Consider the following 18,913-nt stretch of genomic DNA (forward strand, 5'->3'; position numbering starts at 1 on the left):
TTCAGAGCGATTTAAGTGGGTTTCAGCGTCTCTGTATCCCTCTCCCTATAAAGAGAGACAAGGTAGGGCACTCGAGTGACGGAGTCCAGCAGATCGACCAAAGGAATCCAACCATAAATTCGCCCTAAAGGATCCGATCGCCTCGAGATTCCGCCAAGAACAACGCTAGTAGATGCCCTAACCATTGCTTTTCGTCTCCCTGTTTCCCCGATGTTTTACCTTATGTCCAAGAGGTTTCGGAGTCTCTCAGCCGCTGCCTAGAACAGCAAGGCATTCGCACCGTCTTTAAGTCGGACCCGACACTTCGGTCACACTTACTGCGACCAATGGACACCGTCAACCCGGCTAAACAGGATGGTGTTGTCTACAGGATTCCCTGTGAGTGCAGCAAAGTCTACATCGGGGAAACAGGGAGGCCCATGCAAGAGAGGATCAAAGAGCACGACAGGGATATATGACTCCCCCGTACCCAGACCTCCGCCGTTTCTGAACACGCCCACGAAACCGGCCACTATCCTATCTGGAATAAGGTCAAGTTTATTGATCGCCCCCCACTGGTACACACGTATGGTCAAGGAAGCTATTCACATAAGACTTCACCCTAATAAAATCAACAGGGATAGTGGAATTGACATTCCTGATGCGTGGATGTCCACGATCAAAATACACAATAGGAGAACGGTACAACAACGGACTGCTGAGGGAACATCTCCTCGCCGGAACAATGGAACAATAGGAGGATCGAAATGCACCAATCACAGTCGACCTTTGTAATATAAATGATACCGTGCAATCAGTCGACCTTATCACCTGAAGACTAGCAGTAAGCAGTCGAAACGTCGCGATCTACATCCCAAGTGACTACATCGTGAGACAAATGATAATACACTTTCTTATATTATGTATAATTTGACAATTGTTGCGATGGAAACCATTCAAGGATAATACCTATAAGTCATATATAAGTTATGATTATTGGAATTGGGTCTGCAAACTTCGTTTGAAGTTTGCAATAACTAAAAATCAGCGTATGTAACATTTTCAGCTTTGCGTTTAACTGTCAGTAGGCATCTTCTTACCAATTCTGCTTATTTAGACTAACCAAGTGACGACATTTAATCACATTTAATCCTAGTAAAGCTACTCATTTGGCATGGTTATTACACACCAAAATAATCTAGAAAAATCAATGTTGTCAAAGTGTTAGAGTGATAGACTTTGTCCCTCGTTTTGGTACCAAATGGCTCTTTCCAGGGTCCTGCCCCATGGACTACGTATACTTCGCTAAATCTATACATTAGAGTTCCAGCTCTTTGCTCTAAGCTAAGCGTAATATCGCGAGCCATACGTCGTATTTTTGCACTTCACTTCAAAGGGCGGTGTAATTCGGTCTCTACTACTTCCTTTCCTGTAGAGATAGAAACAAGAGAGTTTTATTTTCTATATGCATTCATTTGTAATAACAGAAGCTTTTTCTTTTCTTTTCTTTTTTTTTTTAACAACTATTTGTTGTTATTTTTTCACTTGTTATCTATCTAGCCTGCTCTTATTGGCTGCAATAGATCACGTGGCATATTCTGCTAAGAGTCGCAATAGAGAGCTAAGATTGACGTAAACGGCAGAAGGCAAAACTGCGCACAAAAAAATTATATACATTTAACCGTTCAATCAATCCAACAGGAAAATATAAAATCTTCCATTTACAGCCGGGGGACGAGTAAGATCAGTCTCGGAACTGGTTTATTCAAAAGCAATGTTCTAAGCCTGCAGGGTGTAATGGACTGAATCCTCCAAAACAAATGCCTGAGGAGAATACTTGCAATCTTTCTACAAAAAAAGATCTCTAGTGCTGAAAGTGCTTATAACCCCAAACATATTTTTAGTGCTATTAAATCTTTGTATTTTAGGGAGAAAAAATATCCTAAAACGTTTTGTTTTGGTTTAAAACTGCGATTGGCTATGAACTTGTTAAGATGGGATTATAAAGCACACAACCCGAGTGAAAAGGAGGCTGGGGTTAGTTTTGAACTGAAAAGCAGAGTACCGAATTTGCGTAGCCTGAAAGTCAATAAAACTAGATAGGCTGCAGTCCGATGGGAGATTTTGTTATTGCTTTGTGCTTCGAGGTGCATATGGTCCTGACGTCTACAGTGTAAATTGGAAATCAAGATCTTTGAGATATGACCTAAGTAACTATTAGTAATCAGAGATTAGCGAGGTGCGTTCGATACCCTCGGAGGGTACTTAAGGAATCAGTTGATGAGGTGTGCTGCCGAGGGATGCAACATGTTTAGGCTACAGCAGCAGATATTCAGTTGACATTTGGCCACCTGACCGCAGGGTGATCTATGTTTTGAACACAAATCTAGCCATTTGCCGTCGACAATCTTCCCAACTCGTTGCGTGTAAGGCATCTTGTTTGAGCAAACCATGGTCGTTTTTCATAGGTGAGCTACATAACCCGGAGCTACAATTGCAGTTTAGAGAGTCTTTTTTTTTATCCACCACGCAAGAGTTGCTTGTCGTCAAACGCGACCGGGTTGACAACACAGGAGTCTTGCACAAGTAAATGTTAGCTTTTGGAGACTTAGGACTCTTGAATAACTTTATGGCTGATTTGAGAAAGGATAAATTTCTTAATTGCCGATGACCTCCACGCCAAACCACTAATTTTTGAGGACGTCATTTGCCCCTGCATGGAAATGGACAAATGGCTTGCGCGAAAAGTGACATAATCCAAGGGCGAAGGACTAACGACGACTAAGAAAAAATATCTTAGGCCGGGTTGTTCGAAAGCCGGTTAACTTTAATGGATTAAACGTTAACTGAAGTGTTATTTTTTCTCGTTTAAAAATGTTCTTCACCTCTAACGGTTGGTGTAGTTTAAGATTACTACGGCTCAAAACTGAAGGGTAAACGTGCAAAGTTGCAAAACTGAAATCAAAATTCTCGCTAATATCGGGCTTTGAACAACCCGGCCCAGAAGACTTTTGCTAGCATGCACAAGACACCCAGGAGATCGCGCGAGACTAGTAAGCGTCATCCTTTGTCGACAGCAATAACTTTTCTTTCCAATTTTAAATGTGCATTTGTTTGTTTCGAATTTGTTAAGCTCGATTATAATGGGTGGGTTTGATTTGATTCACACAAATTCACTTAGTCTAAGCTGTGAGTCCAGAACGCATGGAGGTTTCCTTAATATTTACACAAAGGGAAATTGAAAACAGTGTTCGTAAGTAGAGTTGCCCGTTTACTAAAGTGCCTCTTTGCGGAGAGTTGACTGTAGTTTCCTCACGCTTTATGAAGGTCAGCACACACGAGGGGACTAGTCACTACGACTAGTCCCCCAGTCACTAGTACTAGTCCCTGCAAGCCGCAGGTACAAGTCCTATGGTGCGTGCCGACCTTTATCTCTGAAACGAAGTTTGTGATCCTCCCCCCCCCCCCCTTTTTTTTTTGTTTTTTGTTTTTGGTACTTCATTTCTGAAACAAGTAATTCATTACCTGTCCGCAGTAAAGTTTGAACGAATATCGAGTAGAACCTTTTCGCACGAACGTCCTTAAAAGTTAATTGGCGTCAATAAACGAATTTCCAATCTGCGTTATAATGCTAACAAAGATGTGAAAATACCTCGAAACCAAAGAATGAGTTCTTGTCCACCCTCCCTGAAACAAGTCGCGGGGACAAGTCCCATCGTGTGAACTTGCCATTTTTGCTTAGAAATCTAGTCGCAAGGACCAAACTGCGGTCCCTGCAACTAGTCCCACGAATTCAAACCAGTTTGAATTTTTGGGACAAGTCCCTGCGACTTCTTCCTCAAAACGCCTTGTGTGAACTGTTCGTGGGACAAGTCCTTGCGCATGCGACCAGTCCCTTCGTGTAAACTCTTCATGGGGGCTAGTCGCAGGGACTAGTCGAGGGATTAGTCCACTCCTGTGTGCCGATCTTTACCTCTGAAACGAAGTTGGTGACTCCCTTTTTTTTATTTCTGGAACAAGTAATTCATTATCTGTCCGCAGTAGAAGTTTGAAGAAAATCTGTCGAGTAGAACATTTTCGCCCCACCGTCCTTAAGACCAGGGGATGGTAAATATTGAGAATTAGTTGACTTTCAAAACAAAATCACGGATTTCTTCATATTTTGCCAGGAGAAACCCTTTGGTGAAATATTTTCGAAAATAAGATTAAAACTTGCCAGAGACTTTTTGACTTCGAGAAATCCAACAAAAAGTAGAATTGGGGTTTTCGCGCAGCGGCTGCAATAAATTCAGCCGAAAACTAGGACATATTTACATCACTCTCAGAGAAAGACGGCTCGGTCTGTTAAAATGATCTTTTACATGTATGTTATAATCACTGCAGTCACGTATGGTATATCCGTATGGGGAGGCACGAATCGCTCAGATGACTTCGACTCACTCGAAAGACTACACTCCAGAGCAGCAAGGCTTATTTCCAATTTTCCTAAAGACCTACCATCAGTTGAAGCCCTCACCAGGGCCAAATGGGACACTCTAAGAACCTATTATAAGAACTCCATTCTGAAACTAATTTATAAAATGTACCACAATGACTCATCACTCTGTATGACTGCACATATTGCAAAATCACAATCCTCCTATAATCTTAGAAACAGACTTAAGCTGGAAACCCCTCATTTTAAATCAAATATCAAGAAATCCTCCGTATCTTACAGGGGTACAATTCTGTGGAATTTTCTACCGATTGGATGCCGAATGGCGAACAGTGTAAACAGCTTCTCTAAGATGATCAATAATCTTACTTTGGTCAGGGACATTAGCTTTGCGAATATATACTGCAGAAGATGATTCGACTGCCCATTGGTATACGTTTATTAGTCACATAATGTTAATAATTAGGTAATTATTATTAGCTACAAATTTTTATGTAAACTAGATTACATCTTACATTGTAATTTTTTTTTTTTTTAAATTCTTATTTTGTAATTATTCTTTATTGTTTATTTATACACGACGCCACAAGCTGCAAGCTTAATTACTTATCGTGTTTAAATAAAGGTTACTTACTTACTTACTTACTTACTTACTTACTTACTTACAATTACAACACAAAGGTGTACAAATATTGCCAAGAAGTAAGTTTTACTTAGGTTTAGCAGCACCCGATGATTGCTAGTTTTTGCACTTTGAAAGAAAAAAAAAAAACTAAAAATAGGGCATTTTTTAGGGCATTTTTTTAGGGCAATTTTCGTACCTTGGCGCACGGAAATTGTAAATGAAAAATACATTTTTGCAAAGCCCTATTTTTGTTTTAAAACATGTAAAAAATTCAGCTTGGGCAATTGAAAGGCTGTATAGTAAAGCATGTGTAAGATAAAGCTTTTTACCCGTAATTTACACAAAAGTTGCGAAGATCACGCAGGCACAAATAATTTTTACCGGTGGATCTAGACGAAATTCAAGGCTCAAAAAAGCACTCTGGTACGTGGCTTCGCCCAACGAGACTACACTCAAAGGAAGATCAATCATTTCAACTACACATCGGGCGAAAAAAATGGAGTAAATAAAACGGCGAATTCTGAGAATATGTTCAAAGCAGGTCACTTGAGTAATATGGGCGACCCTTTGACCTTTCATGTCATTCGGAAATCAACACACGGCAGCTCTTAATTTGACTTTCATTCGTCGGAATACACGTTTCGCTGCTTTTTTTTTCTTTGCTTTGAAAAGATATCTTCAAGTAGAAGAAGTCTGGCTTTTGATTTTAAAGGCATCTACCGGCAAAATAATAAGTACAGCTGGCCTATTTTTGAAACTGGACCCACTTTGCAGTCAGAATTTTACATTAAAATTTGCTTTTAGAAAACGGCAGTATTAACAAGGAAGCAACAGTCACATCATGTACTTAATGCTAATGAATTTTTCCTTACCTTAGAGAGTATTTCCTGACATGAGACCACGGCAATTTTAGGAAAACACAGAGAGAAATCATCGAGCCATGTCGCACGCGACAGTATAACGTAACGTAACGGGGAGGTATTGGAGGTTGAAGGACCGGGGTTGGGAAAGGGCAGGAGTGTACTTATTGTTTCTCGTACTTCAACTGCACGTTTTGATGGGCGAGTGCATTTTTTAGGATGTGTCTTTAACAGGCAGCTCAAAAAGGTTGATATAAGTCAGGATATGTTATTTCCTGGACTGGATCAAAGAAGTAGATTGCCGGTCTCACTACAGCAGAACCTTCATGACAGAAATTTTCACTGCGTTAGTTGAACTCGATGATTTAAGATGGCTCTGATAATACAGCATGAAAAAAAACGATTAACCGGCTCTGAGCAAAGATTTATCGGTTACTTTGATGCAGATGATGATACGGGCGCTTGTGCCCATGACCGCTCCACAAAATGTTGGCGATACAAAGATGAGTGCCTGATTTAGGGTGACACCGTCATTCTGGAGCAACTGGAAGGCCAATAGCAAGTCAAAGGAAATCTGTGAGAAAATTCAGGTTATGGCAGCGACGTTGTAATGCGATGGAAAAGATCAACTTTGCCCCCCTGCGCCCAACCCTCAGGTAAGAACTCCATCTACCACGCGGGGAGGCTCTACTCAAAAAACGTGTCGGAAGTTTCTGAAAAAGGGATACCTTGTGTCGACTTAAGGTATTTTAAAGGGCAACACTTTTTATGGATGGTATATGAAAGAGTTATCTTGTCAGTCAAGAAAACAAATAGTGAATCAAATGGTAAGTTTAGACGTCGGGTGGGAGGCTGGAAACCTCCCCATGTGAAACTTCCCTCGGATTTCTCCTGACCTCTCCTTATCCTGGGCGGGTAAAGATTGACTGGTGGGGCGTTGAAAATGCTAAAAAAGTGACCATGGTTCAGTGAAGCATAAAAGAAGTGGACCAAAATTTTAACCTTGGACAACAAACCGTTAGCTAGAAAAACCCTGAAAGCGTGACCGCGAAAGATATGCGTTTTGCAAAGAACGCAGATAGGTGGAAGCTGTTAGCGAAGCGCGCATTCCCCTCTGCAGAACAGATACAGTCATTCATTTTAGCAATGACATCCAAGATACATTATGAGTGATTTTAACTGTTAAAGTTGGAAAGCAACAGCGAGAATTCTGTGATACCCACCAGGTTGCACTTCACGAAACACAAGTTTAGCACTTCTCGGCTCGGTCATCTTGAACCTATCCAATATGAATAAGGAAGGTACTCCCGTGTAAAAACACTTAGTATACCCATGCTTAAGACTGCAAGTATTTCGTATGGTACGTGAACACAGTTTTTAACCAAGGTGCAAGGTGGAGAACATTTTTGCATAAGGGGACTATCAAAAATTGAAAACCCGGCTATGTTCTGAGTCTACTGTGTGCTAACAGTCCTCATGTCGTAAGTTGCAATTATTGTTAGCAGCCAACAGCTATGTCCTAGCAAAATTCACGTGGTATTCACGTGGAATTTTGCAAATTTCACGTGTCACATATATAAAATTCTAGCCGCCTTTATCAATTTGACAAAAATGACCAGGTATTCAGTTTGGCCAACGCGAGTACAAATTTGTGACGTAGACGTTCTGCTTGTGTACTGATATACCTGCTTGATCCAATCAACGATATACCAAATCTTTACAAGCACAGACAGTTTCAAAGTGCTTGTTAAAAGACACATCGTAAAAATGCACTTGCCCGTCAAAACTTACAACGCCTGTGCATTGCCTTACTCCCGATCCCTCCACTCCCCTCGCCCACTACATGTAAATCCCGGCTAACGCCCGTTACGTTACTGTCACGTGCGACATGGCTCGGTGCTATTCGCCCTTGTGTTGCTAAAACTGCCGTGGTCTCCTGTTGGGAAAAACAACTCAGGGGTTTGGAGGGGGGGGGGGGGGTGTTACTTCCAGAAAAGTTGGGTGGGAGTGTGCGGCCCACTTCCCAAAACCTATTTATGACCAAAACCTGCAGTTTTTGCTACCCTATTTATGACCTGACCAAAAATTCGACAGTCTATTTATTACCGTTGGGGCTGACCTAATTACCCTAAACGTAAGTTATGAGGGGCTTTTGTTGGCGGTCTTACTGATAGTGATGAAAAAGTAGCTTCTTCAACAAACATACCCAATTCAAGACTAGAGTGCTAAAACCTGAAACGGCTGAAAAACCCTACCCTTTGGGGCCGCTAATACCTACATAGCTCAAATAAGGGAGTAACCCCCTCCCCCCGAGAAAAACAGTCACTAAGGTAAGGAATAATTCCTAAGCATTCAGTACATTATCTGATTGTTGCTTCCTTGTTAATACTGCCGTTTTCTACAGGCCAATTTTAATGTGTAATTCGGCGATCAACTTCAGCTTATCGTAATAGTCTAACTGCGAAGTGGGTCGACTTTCAAAACTGCGCAAGCTGGTCTTATTATATTGCGTTCAGATGCCTCCAAATTCAAAAGCCTTACTTCTCTTACTTGAGGAGATGTTAACAAATCGGACAAAAACAACGAAACGTGTATTCCGACGAGTGAGAGTCAAATTAAGAGCAGCTGTGTGTTGATTCCCAGATGAAACGAAAGGCCAAAGGTTCAACCTGTTTTAAAAATATTCTTAGTATTCGCCGTTTTATTTACCACATTTTTTTTTTTTTCGCCCGATGTGTAGTTGAAATGATTAATCTTCCCGGGAGTGTAGTCTTGTTGGATGAAGCCAAGTACCAGAGTGCCTTTTTGAGCCTTGAATTTCGTCTAGATCCACTGGTAAAAATTGTGCTTTGCGTGACCCTCGCAATTGTAGTGTAAATTACGCGCAAAAAATCTTTTCTTACACATGTTTTACTATTCAGCTTTTCAGTTGCCCAAGCTCAATTTCTATATGTTGTAAATCAATAACGGGGCTTTTCAAAAATGCATTTTTCATATTTACAATTTCCGCGTACCAAGGTTTTGAAAAGTGCCCTCAAAAACGTCCTATTTTTAGGCCTTTTTGAACATACAAAAACTACCAATTTTGCGGCGCTTCTAACCCGAAATGAAAATGCACTTGGCAATATTTTTACATCTTTGTGCTGTAATTTTGATACCAAACATACATGTAAAAGATCATTTAATAGACCGATCCGTCTTTCTCTGAGAGTGATGTGAATATGTTGTTGAATTTACTGCGGCCGCAGTGCGAAAACCGCAATTCTACTTTCTGTTTGATTTCTCAAAATCAAAATATCTCTGGCAAGTTTTAGTCTTATTTTCGAAAAAACTTCACTAAAGGGTTTCTCCTTGCAAAATATGAAGAAATCCATGATTTCAGTTTTAAAATTCAATTATCGATATTTACAGTCCCCTGGTCTGAAAAAATAACTGGCGTCAATAAACGAATTTCCAATCTACGTTGTAAATGCTCACAAAGATATAAAAATACCTCGAAACCAAAGAATGGTTTCTTTCCTCTTTCCAAGAACTAATACCCCATCAAGATAAAATTTCGGTTGATTGCAGGAATGCAGCTCCCTGAAAATACAAGCACGGCAAACTTACCATAAACCTGTGACTACATTAGTTTTAGAGGGGCCATTTTCTTGTGAGTCCAAAAAATCCAGAACATCCGCAATCACTACGATTTCTTTCCGTGATGAAATCAAACGTATAACGGGCTTGTTCGATGGGGCAATGTTATCGTTGCACTCTTCTGGCATCTTTTTACTTTAGACTCGAGGGCCGTGTAATTCGATCTGCACTTCTTCCTTTCCTGTAGAGATAGACACAAGAGAGTTTTATTTTCTGTATGCGTTCATTTGTAATAACAGAAGCGGTCTTTTTTTTTTTGTTTTTGTTTATTTACAACTATTTGTTGTTGTTTTTTCACTTATCAGCTATCTAGCGTGCTCTTATTGGCTGCAAGACATCACGTGCCATTGCCTGCTAAGGGCCGATTTTCACTAGCGACGGAGTTGTGGTCAGTATCGTAGTCGGTGTCGTAAGAGAGGCTACCGCCTAGTGAAAACCGAAAATGGCAGTCGCAAGCGGAGTCATACGCTCGACGGAATCGGAGTCGGAAGAATCAGAACGTTTCCATTTCTTCCGAATCCGTTTTAGACTCCCTCGCTTATGATCCAGTGGAAACTAGATTGTCGGAGTCAGAAGCAGAAGCGGATGAACCAACCAGTCACAGGGCCCGGAATCGAATATTGTGATTGGTTTATTCTTCCGCTTCTGCTTGCGACTCCGACAATCTAGTTTTCACTGGATCGCAAGCGACGGAATAATAAGCGGAATCGGTATTCTGCTTCTGACTCCGTCAGTTTGATTTTCACTAGATCGTATTGCTCTACGCTTCTGATTATGACTCTGACTACGACTCCGTCGCTAGTGAAAACCAGCCTTGAGAGTCGCAATAGAGAGCTAAGAATGACGTAAACAGCAAAAGGCAAAAATGCGCACAAAAAATTATTTACATTTAATCGTTAAATCAATCCAACAGGAAAATATAAAATCTTCCATTTACCGCTAGGTAACGAGTAAGATCAGTTTGAGAAGACTCGTTTATTCAAGAGCAATGTTCTAAGCTTGGAGTAACGGACTGAATCCTCCAAAACAATTGCCTACGGAGAATACTTGGAATCCTTCGACAAAATAAAAGTGAAAGTGCTTAAATTGTGATGTCAGTTATAGGAGATTAATAAAGATGACACTTCTCTAATTTTTAAGTCCATGCGTTTTCCCAAACCTCAGATATTCGTCGAAATATTTTGTTCAAATTTACAGAGCCCAGTATTGTTAAAGCAACCTTTGGGGAAATTAGAGTGATGATAAAAATAGTTGACAGGCCAAACACGACTCCTATTGGTCAAGATAGGAAAACGTTTTTCAAAGATCTCCCTTTCCTGTATGCAGGGGAGGGTCTTTATAGATCTCCTTTAGCAGAGGCTGATTTTGTATTAAATACCATTTACTCATAAGAATGTTTTTAAGATTAGGCACAGATAGGCGATATTCTGTAACAAAGGGCAAAATTCTTTTGCGCGTTTTTTTTTTTTTTTTTTTTTTTCTGTATTTTGTATTTTGTAGAGCCGACAAATATAAAGACTATTAAGACCTTCCCCTGCTTTCACCTCAACATAGTAGCAGCTGACGAGATTCTCTGAAAGAATCGAAACTGCAGTCTTGCTTGAGAGAAACTATGGAGAAAGAAACAATCCTAAAGGAAGACGGGTTACTTTCTAAAACCGCATTATTACATACAGAAGACTCTGCTACTTATCCTGACGACTCGCTGCTAAACTCATAAGATGAATTTCCTAGCGCCTAAATCCGACGGTCAACGGACAAACCAAAAGAGCGCCAAGACGAACAACCACCCAAACCGCCTAATAAGCGCCGCGGTGACACCCCACGTGGCAGCTACGAGCACCCACCAAAGAAAAGACCCCGCCGATTTCCACAAGAAAATTAAAGGCGGAGAACGTTAAGGAGAAGATCAGAAAGTCCGAAGAGTCCATCTCTAATCTGAAAGCACATTCTGATAAAGGAACTTGCCCAAAAACTTTGCGTTACGACGCAAGGGCGAATATTTCGCCCGATGAAGAATTCAAACAAGACATTGCCTTATTCAGAAAGAACGCTCACCAGAATTATTTAGGCGCTCTCATTAAGTTTCACTACAGGCGAGTAGAGTGGAGTAAAACCAAACTCCACAGGATTAAACAGCTAGAACAGCGTAAAAGCAATGATGAAAAGCTAACTAAGAACAAGGCACATTCAACGGTCCGTGAACCGAAGGTTAATGCAAACAAACACGAAAAGAAAGAATTGAAAACATCCAGAAAAGAATGAACGAACTCAAACAAATGATGTTAAAGATTCAGAAAGAACAGAATAAAGAAAGTGAATCTTATCCCAATGTTTCATTTATGCCTACAGATCATTTAAGAGGGACAGGGCTCCAAAGCGCGTCATTCGTACTAAGAAATGCAACGAACGGAGAAAAATACTTATACGCGATCAACCTCTCTCTTCTTCCCTCGAGAAATTACCCTGGTTGCGGCTGGTCACGAGTCTGCTGGATTTTTACAGATTGCAGAAAAATGATTGAAGGGAGGGGCGGGACAGTTAAAGTTTGTCTCCACTGAGCTCACCTACTGAGCCCGGTAGGGAGTGAAATTGGTAACCCTCTCGTTGTGGATCGGCCAAACTCACAGCGGAGGCATTGACACATTCGATATTGGAGTTGAATGCATTCAATGTTCGGCTCAGAGGTTAACTCTGCATTTGGCTGAATTTTTCCCATCGATAGTTGGAAGATCTTTGGAATTTGTGGCGGTGAAAAAAAATTGGCAAAGAATATGGAAATGACGACCACAACAATAAATGAACCACGCGGTGAATTTAATTTTATCATTCGGCGAAATCACAACGTAGGTATTTACTCCTTCGTTTAGAGTTAAATACGTCGTATGTTCGCCTACAAAGGTAGTTTTGAATTTGACTGAATTACTCCCATCGACAGTTTGACGGTCATTCCATTCTCTTGCGGCAAAACAAAACAACAAAAAAACAACAACAAAAAAAAACGAAGAACATCAACAACGACTGCCTGCTTAATACTAATAAGCTTGATTAAGCAGCTTATATTATTCCATCGGCAAAATCACAACGGAGGCATTGATGCATTCGTTTAGAGTTTGATACGTCCAGTGTTTGGGTAAGAGTCTAGCTTTGAATTTGATTGAATTCATCCAATCGAAAGTTTGATGGTCTTTCGATTCTCTTGCAGTGAAAAATATTATAAAGAACTTGACAAAAACGACATCGGTCGCGCTTTTGCAAAATCCAACGGCTTTCGTCTTAAAACTGTTTAGTGGTAAGTCCAATTTTCGGTCAAGAAACTAGCTTCTAATTTAGCTGAATGCATCCCGTCGATAATTTAACGGTCAAGGAGCTTGAACAAAACACAAATATCAATGTTAAAAAGGCAGATAAAGGACCACAACTGTCATTACGAATAAAGAGGACAAAACACGGGAGGGACAGGTACTACTGGACCACGAGTCCATAGCGCTACTGATGGTAACAGAAATATCTCAAAGAGTCAAGGAACTCATTAAAGCGCTCTACCATGGTAACCATGTTGATGAAATGACAGAGAAATGCCTCTCCCTAACGCCAAATCCGCCACGAATTCCAGTTTCCTTACCCTTACAAAGATTAACAAACCAAACCCGGTCGGAAGGCCAATGATATTGGGCTGCGATAGCACAACAGAAAGAATCTCATCATTTGTTGATTACCTCTTTCAGCCTATTGCTAAAGTTTAGGAATCATACCTTTAAGACACAACAGATTTCTTAAACTTAATAGAGAAAATGAAGGTCGCAAAGGACACAATGCTAGTGTCAATGTGTCAATGGACGTTACAAGCCTATATACTAACATCCCACGGGAGGAAGGAATCACCATTGTATGTAAAACATGCGAGACATTCCACCTAAACAAACCTCCCATGCCTACCCTCTACCTCAGAGATATGCTTAGACTTATCTTAAAAGAAAACTCTTTTCATTTTAACGGCAAATTAGCTTCAAACACACGTTACCGCAATGGGTAGAAAAATCGCAGTCTCTTTTGCCAACATTTTCATGGCCGCGGTAGAAACAGAAATCATTAACCGCATGCACTTAAAGCCGCTCACTTGGAAAAGATATATCGATGATGTCTTTTCTCTATGGAACGTAAACAAAGAGGAAATAAACACGTTAATTAAGCTAGCAAACAACTGTCGTCCGACCATAAAATTCACGGCTGAAATTTCAGATACGGAAATAACTTTCCTGAATACATGCGTACGTAAGGGCGAAAGATTTAAGAAGGAATCCATTCTCGATGTGCGCACGCCCTTCAAACCTGACAGAAACTCTCCAATACACACACTTCACCTCCTGCCACCCTCCAGGCGTCAGGAAAGGCTTTATCAAAGGCGAAGCCTTGAGACTTCTGAGAACCAACTCTTCAAAAGCTTCATTTGAAGAAAACATTACACAATTCAAACGCAGATTACGCGACAGAGGTTATCCAGATAACCCTTTAGAAAACACTCTCTCAGAAATTAAATATAACGAAAGCATGTCGGCTCTACAGAATAAACAAAAAAACGCGCAAAATAATTTTGTCGTTGGTTACAGAATATCGCCCATCTGTGCCTAATCCTAAAAACATTCTTCTGAGTAAATGGCATTTGATACAAAATCAGCCTCTGCTAAAGGAGATCTACAAAGACCCTCCTCTGCTTTCATATAGAACAGGGAGATCTTTGAAAAAGTGCTCGTTAGAGCAAAGCTTTGAAGGTCAAAGTTTTCCTATCTTGACCAATAGGAGTCGTGTTTGGCATGTCAACCATTTTTATCATCATATGTCACCCTAGGTATGTACCTTCGCAGAATTTACTTAGTGAAAATTGAATTTCCACTATCAAGCGTAGGGTGCATGATCCAAATAAAACAGCACGTACAGTATAAAAATTATAAAGAGTAAGTTTACAGAATAAAATCAAGGAAAAAGTTCCAAGGTCTCTAATAAAAGTTGTTGTTGAAAATTCTATACGATTAAAGTATTGCAAGAAATAGGTTTGCAAACTCCCAGCTTCGTAGGCGGGATTTCCAGTAAGAACTATCCATCTCGAGAACATGCTCTTGGTACGAACATAATCTCACGAGGTGCCGCTGCTATTGTAAAGAATCTTTTCTTTATTTGGTCGAAGTGCGATCTAGAATAAGGTAATTAAACATCGCTATCAAAATCACTGAAAAGGTCAGTAAAAGAGCAAGGTTTGATTGAAAAATTGGACAGGAGACTAAAAATGAGTGAAGAAGTCTAAAACGACTAATTCCAAAAAAAAGCGCTTCCAAAATCTAGATTTCAATTTTTATTGCATTTTCTCGATCTACACCCGCGAGTAAACAAACGAGTTGCTGAACAACGCAGCTGAACCGAAAACGTGTAGTATAGTAACAGCGCTCGCAGAACATGAATGGACCAAGGTACTTTACGAAGAATCGGTTCACAAATTATTTAAGTAGATACTGCATTCAAAATAGTTAAGTTACACGGCACCATCTCCAGTGCAACAACAGCCAAGTAATTTACATATATATTTGCGGACACAACAACAACGATAAGAGAAGACAACATTTGATCAGCTAATCAAGAGGAACGTCCGTAATGTCACTGTATCCCAAACACCTAAAATATTCCAATATTATATTTCGAATGACCCAACACCTATTTCTTAAAACATTACCATTACCTTTTTACTCATTATTACACACGAATAAATATGGCTGGATATTTATATCTTGCTTGCATTTCTATTGTTTTACAGTATGGAGCCGCCATGTTAGTGTACCTCCGCGGTACACCAACATTTCGGCCGGAAAATAGTGTAAATATCTGGAACCTATTTTAGCTATCTAGGCGACTGATTATCTGTATTGAACAAACAAGCATTTACATAAGCACTTTTCCTAATACTTAAACTTCTGAATGGGCTAAAAATCACGAGATAAGTACATGTTTTTCGACAAACGGGTTCGTAGTTCTATGTCACGCACTGCCATAACTCTATAATTCAAAAGGTCTCGCTTGCTTGAGAAAAGCAAAAAAAAACAACAACAACAACAACAGCGACAAAGGCTAAGGAAAATAGACTGAAACGTTTATAGGCTGATATAAAGACCTTGACTCGTTTCACTTCCTAAAGACCTGCAAACGGGTAATAAGCTATTAATCGATTCCAAGAAATGCAATCAAAGGCAGAATAGCTTGAGCACATCGATTCGATTGAATTTCGTACGACTTGAAATGCTGAACATTAAGGTCAATTGCAATATAGCTAGTGCTTCTTAGTATAACGACTGCCTGGGTACATGCAGTAAGGCGTCTAGTTATTTACATGTAGCTGCAGTGTAACTAACTTTGATTTTAATTTACCTTAAGTGATACTTCGCTAGTGTTTGTATGGCTTGTTTTCATTTTTTCCTGTTGTCGTCGATACTCCAGAAAATATGTGGTTGCGAGACACAATGCCTTTGTAACACGACGGAATTTGATCGAAAAAGCGGCCGCGAGCAGCTTAGGAGAACGGAGAGTTGTTCATATTTAGGAAATTTAAAGTAGGTTATGTGTAAATTTGCAAGGTCTTTAGACAGTACTCTTCCAGATTCGCTTACCTTGTCTAGTTAGTTTTGCCTTCGTCGGGTCAATGACTGGCTAGCTCCTTGGGCAAGCAAGAAGAAAGTTCCAAGTAGCAACAAATAGAAGGTCAATTATTCAATGCAGAATTCGGGTATGTGCAATGACTCTTTTATAGGGATGGGAACCTTGTTTTAACCAATAACGCAAAGTTCCACTAAAAGAATTTAATTTCAACAGGGTTATTTCCCTAGCTTGTAATCCCCCCTTAATCACATTACTATTTCGACCAGGAGCCATAATCGGGGACGGACACCGTAAGCGCGCCTAGTATTGTTGTTGCGATATTTCGGTGATGTTAATTTCGAATTTCGGTATTGCGGTATTCTCCGAGCCTGCGGAATGCGGTTTTTTAACATTTTGGACGGTATTAAAAATTATCGTCCAAGTTCTTCAACGTTTTCCGATGCCTTTTCCAGTTTCCCATTGGAAAAGAGTACGTTATTTTTAGTTAATAATTAGCCAACACGCGGGTGGATTTTACTTATTTTGCTTATTTTGTCTAAATCGAAAATTACAAATTCCTAGTTGCTATTTCCGTGTTATTTGTTCTAAATTTGACATACAGAGTAATGGCTTCGGTATGACATTGAATTTTCACCCGGCCGATTGAAGTGCTGCGGTATTTCGCGATGTTATCTGCGATAATGCGGTATTTCCCGAATTTTTTTTTTGCGGTATTGCGGTGTTCAGAACCCCCCAAGGTCCCCCTCCTGTTTCATGTCATTTCGACACATGGTGAGACGTAATACGTCGTAATATGTCGAAAAGTAATTTTGCTACACGTGGCGCGCAATGCGTGTACCTCAGTGCCAACCGTTTTCCTACGATGTAGGAAAACGGAATTCGAACTTCCAATTTCGTTTTCGTTTACTCACGCCTTCGGAAAAAGAAATTACAGATTCCATTTTCGTTTTCCGTTTTCCTACTACTTTGATGGAATTCCAACTTTTATTTTCGTTTTTCCCACAACTTTGGACAATAGAATTCTAATTGTAATTTCCTTTTTTTCGTCGTTCGTTTTTATAATTCGTATATATCAGTTTTCTATAAATACAGCTGCACAGTTTTTTTTTTTTTTTTTTTCTTTTATGCTATTTGTTGAAATCAAAACTCCGTATGTACAGTCAGTGACAGCATGTACACTTAGCTATGACGTCCATTTTGAGGATCGTAAGGTAGGAAAAAATACACCTAAGCCCAAAACAAAAAAGGGCTAGCGTCTGCTTAATAGGTTACTGTCTTGAGATAATATAATAGAACAAGAAAACGAAATACGAAAATCGAAGTTCAAATTCCGTTTTTCAATGTGTTAAAGAAAATAGAAGATTCAAAACGGAAATGACAATTGCAATTCTGCTGTACGAAGTCATGGGAAAACGAGAAACGAAAATAGAAGTTCCAATTTCGTTTTCAATGTAGTAGGAAAACGAAAAACAAAAATAAAAGTTCGAATTCCCTTTTCCGCGATGGCGTGGGTAAATGAAAAACGAAACTGGAAGTTCGAATTTCGTTTTCCCACATCATAGGAAAACGGTTGACACTAAGGTACACGCATTCGCGCCATGTCCATGATGATTCATCGATTACTGTATACACCACGGCTAATTTTAGAACGGTTGTGTTTTTGTGCACTAGACACAATGTAAAAGCGCTAAAAAAGATAGGTAAGTACTTCATAAACGGCAAAATATGATGTCACGCTGTAATAGTGTCAACGAATTAAAAAGAAGACCCCAAGTGAAAATGCTTAACCAAATCGATATGTCGCCGTTACTCGTCAGTCTGCTCGAGCGGGCACCCGAGCCGTTCAAAACAAATATTTGGACCAATCCTCTTCCAACGAACACTGGCGTCGCAAAATCTTCTTATTTCGTTTGGTGTAAACAAGGTTGTTAAAACTTGTCGTGATGTGACTAAATATTTGAGTGGCGTGAATTGGCCGACTAAAAAAGCGCAGTTGATGAGTAGCCGCGAAAAGCGCTTGTTGCCAAACAGATGATTACGCAAGACTGACTCCCAGATGTAAGGGATCAAGGTAATCAACTTCGACAACAGATTTTAAAGAAACGTCAAACAATCTATACATATGATGGGACAATTTTCAACTTACTTTAAGAGCTCGCGGATTCCTTATTTTACGCTAAACGGCTCGCGGATTCTTTATTTCACGCTAAACGGCTCGCTTCGCTCGGCGAACATTTTTCCCACCCTCGCTGGGAGCCTGTTCGCGGGCTATCATGGTAATACTCCCTCAGCAAATTGTCGAATAATACCTCGATCGAGTTGGCGCTTGAGTAAAAAAACTGCAAAAAATCCTAAGCGTTTTGAAGAAAACAGGACATGATATCAACATTTGATGCTTGAAAGGAACAGAGGTCAAATATGAATTATTTAAAAAGCGAATTATGCATGTGAGATCTCTTTACATATGCGCAAAGTCACAAATCGCTGATAATTTGCCCCCCTTGACAAAGATTCATTGTGTAAAGTGGTACCACTGACATATTAAGTACACCTGAGATCTGAGAAATATAATGATGAAGTTAACGGTATCAGTAGCGTGAAATAATGTTCGTTATTCAGAAAGAGAAAGTTAAGTTCAAGACGCCTCACGTTACACTCAAACATGTCGGGATAAACCCCTACTTCAACAGGGCACGAACGAAAGCCGCACGGAAAACTAAGAATGCAAGTTTG

At 40.0% G+C, this 18,913-nt stretch overlaps 1 long non-coding RNA gene across 1 annotated transcript; it reads right to left on the bottom strand.

Moving 5' to 3' along the window:
* Positions 1 to 927: 927 nt before the first annotated feature.
* Positions 928 to 16,363, bottom strand: LOC145487136 (uncharacterized). The gene is made up of 3 exons (XR_014049357.1): positions 16,192 to 16,363; positions 9,509 to 9,719; positions 928 to 1,408 (listed from the first exon to the last, which is right to left on the bottom strand). It is a non-coding gene; the product is annotated as an uncharacterized LOC145487136 (long non-coding RNA).
* Between the last annotated feature and the right edge of the window lie 2,550 nt (positions 16,364 to 18,913).

This window comes from Orbicella franksi, chromosome 5, assembly GCF_964199315.1.
Source record: "Orbicella franksi chromosome 5, jaOrbFran1.1, whole genome shotgun sequence".
Classification (NCBI taxonomy): Eukaryota; Metazoa; Cnidaria; class Anthozoa; order Scleractinia; family Merulinidae; genus Orbicella; species Orbicella franksi.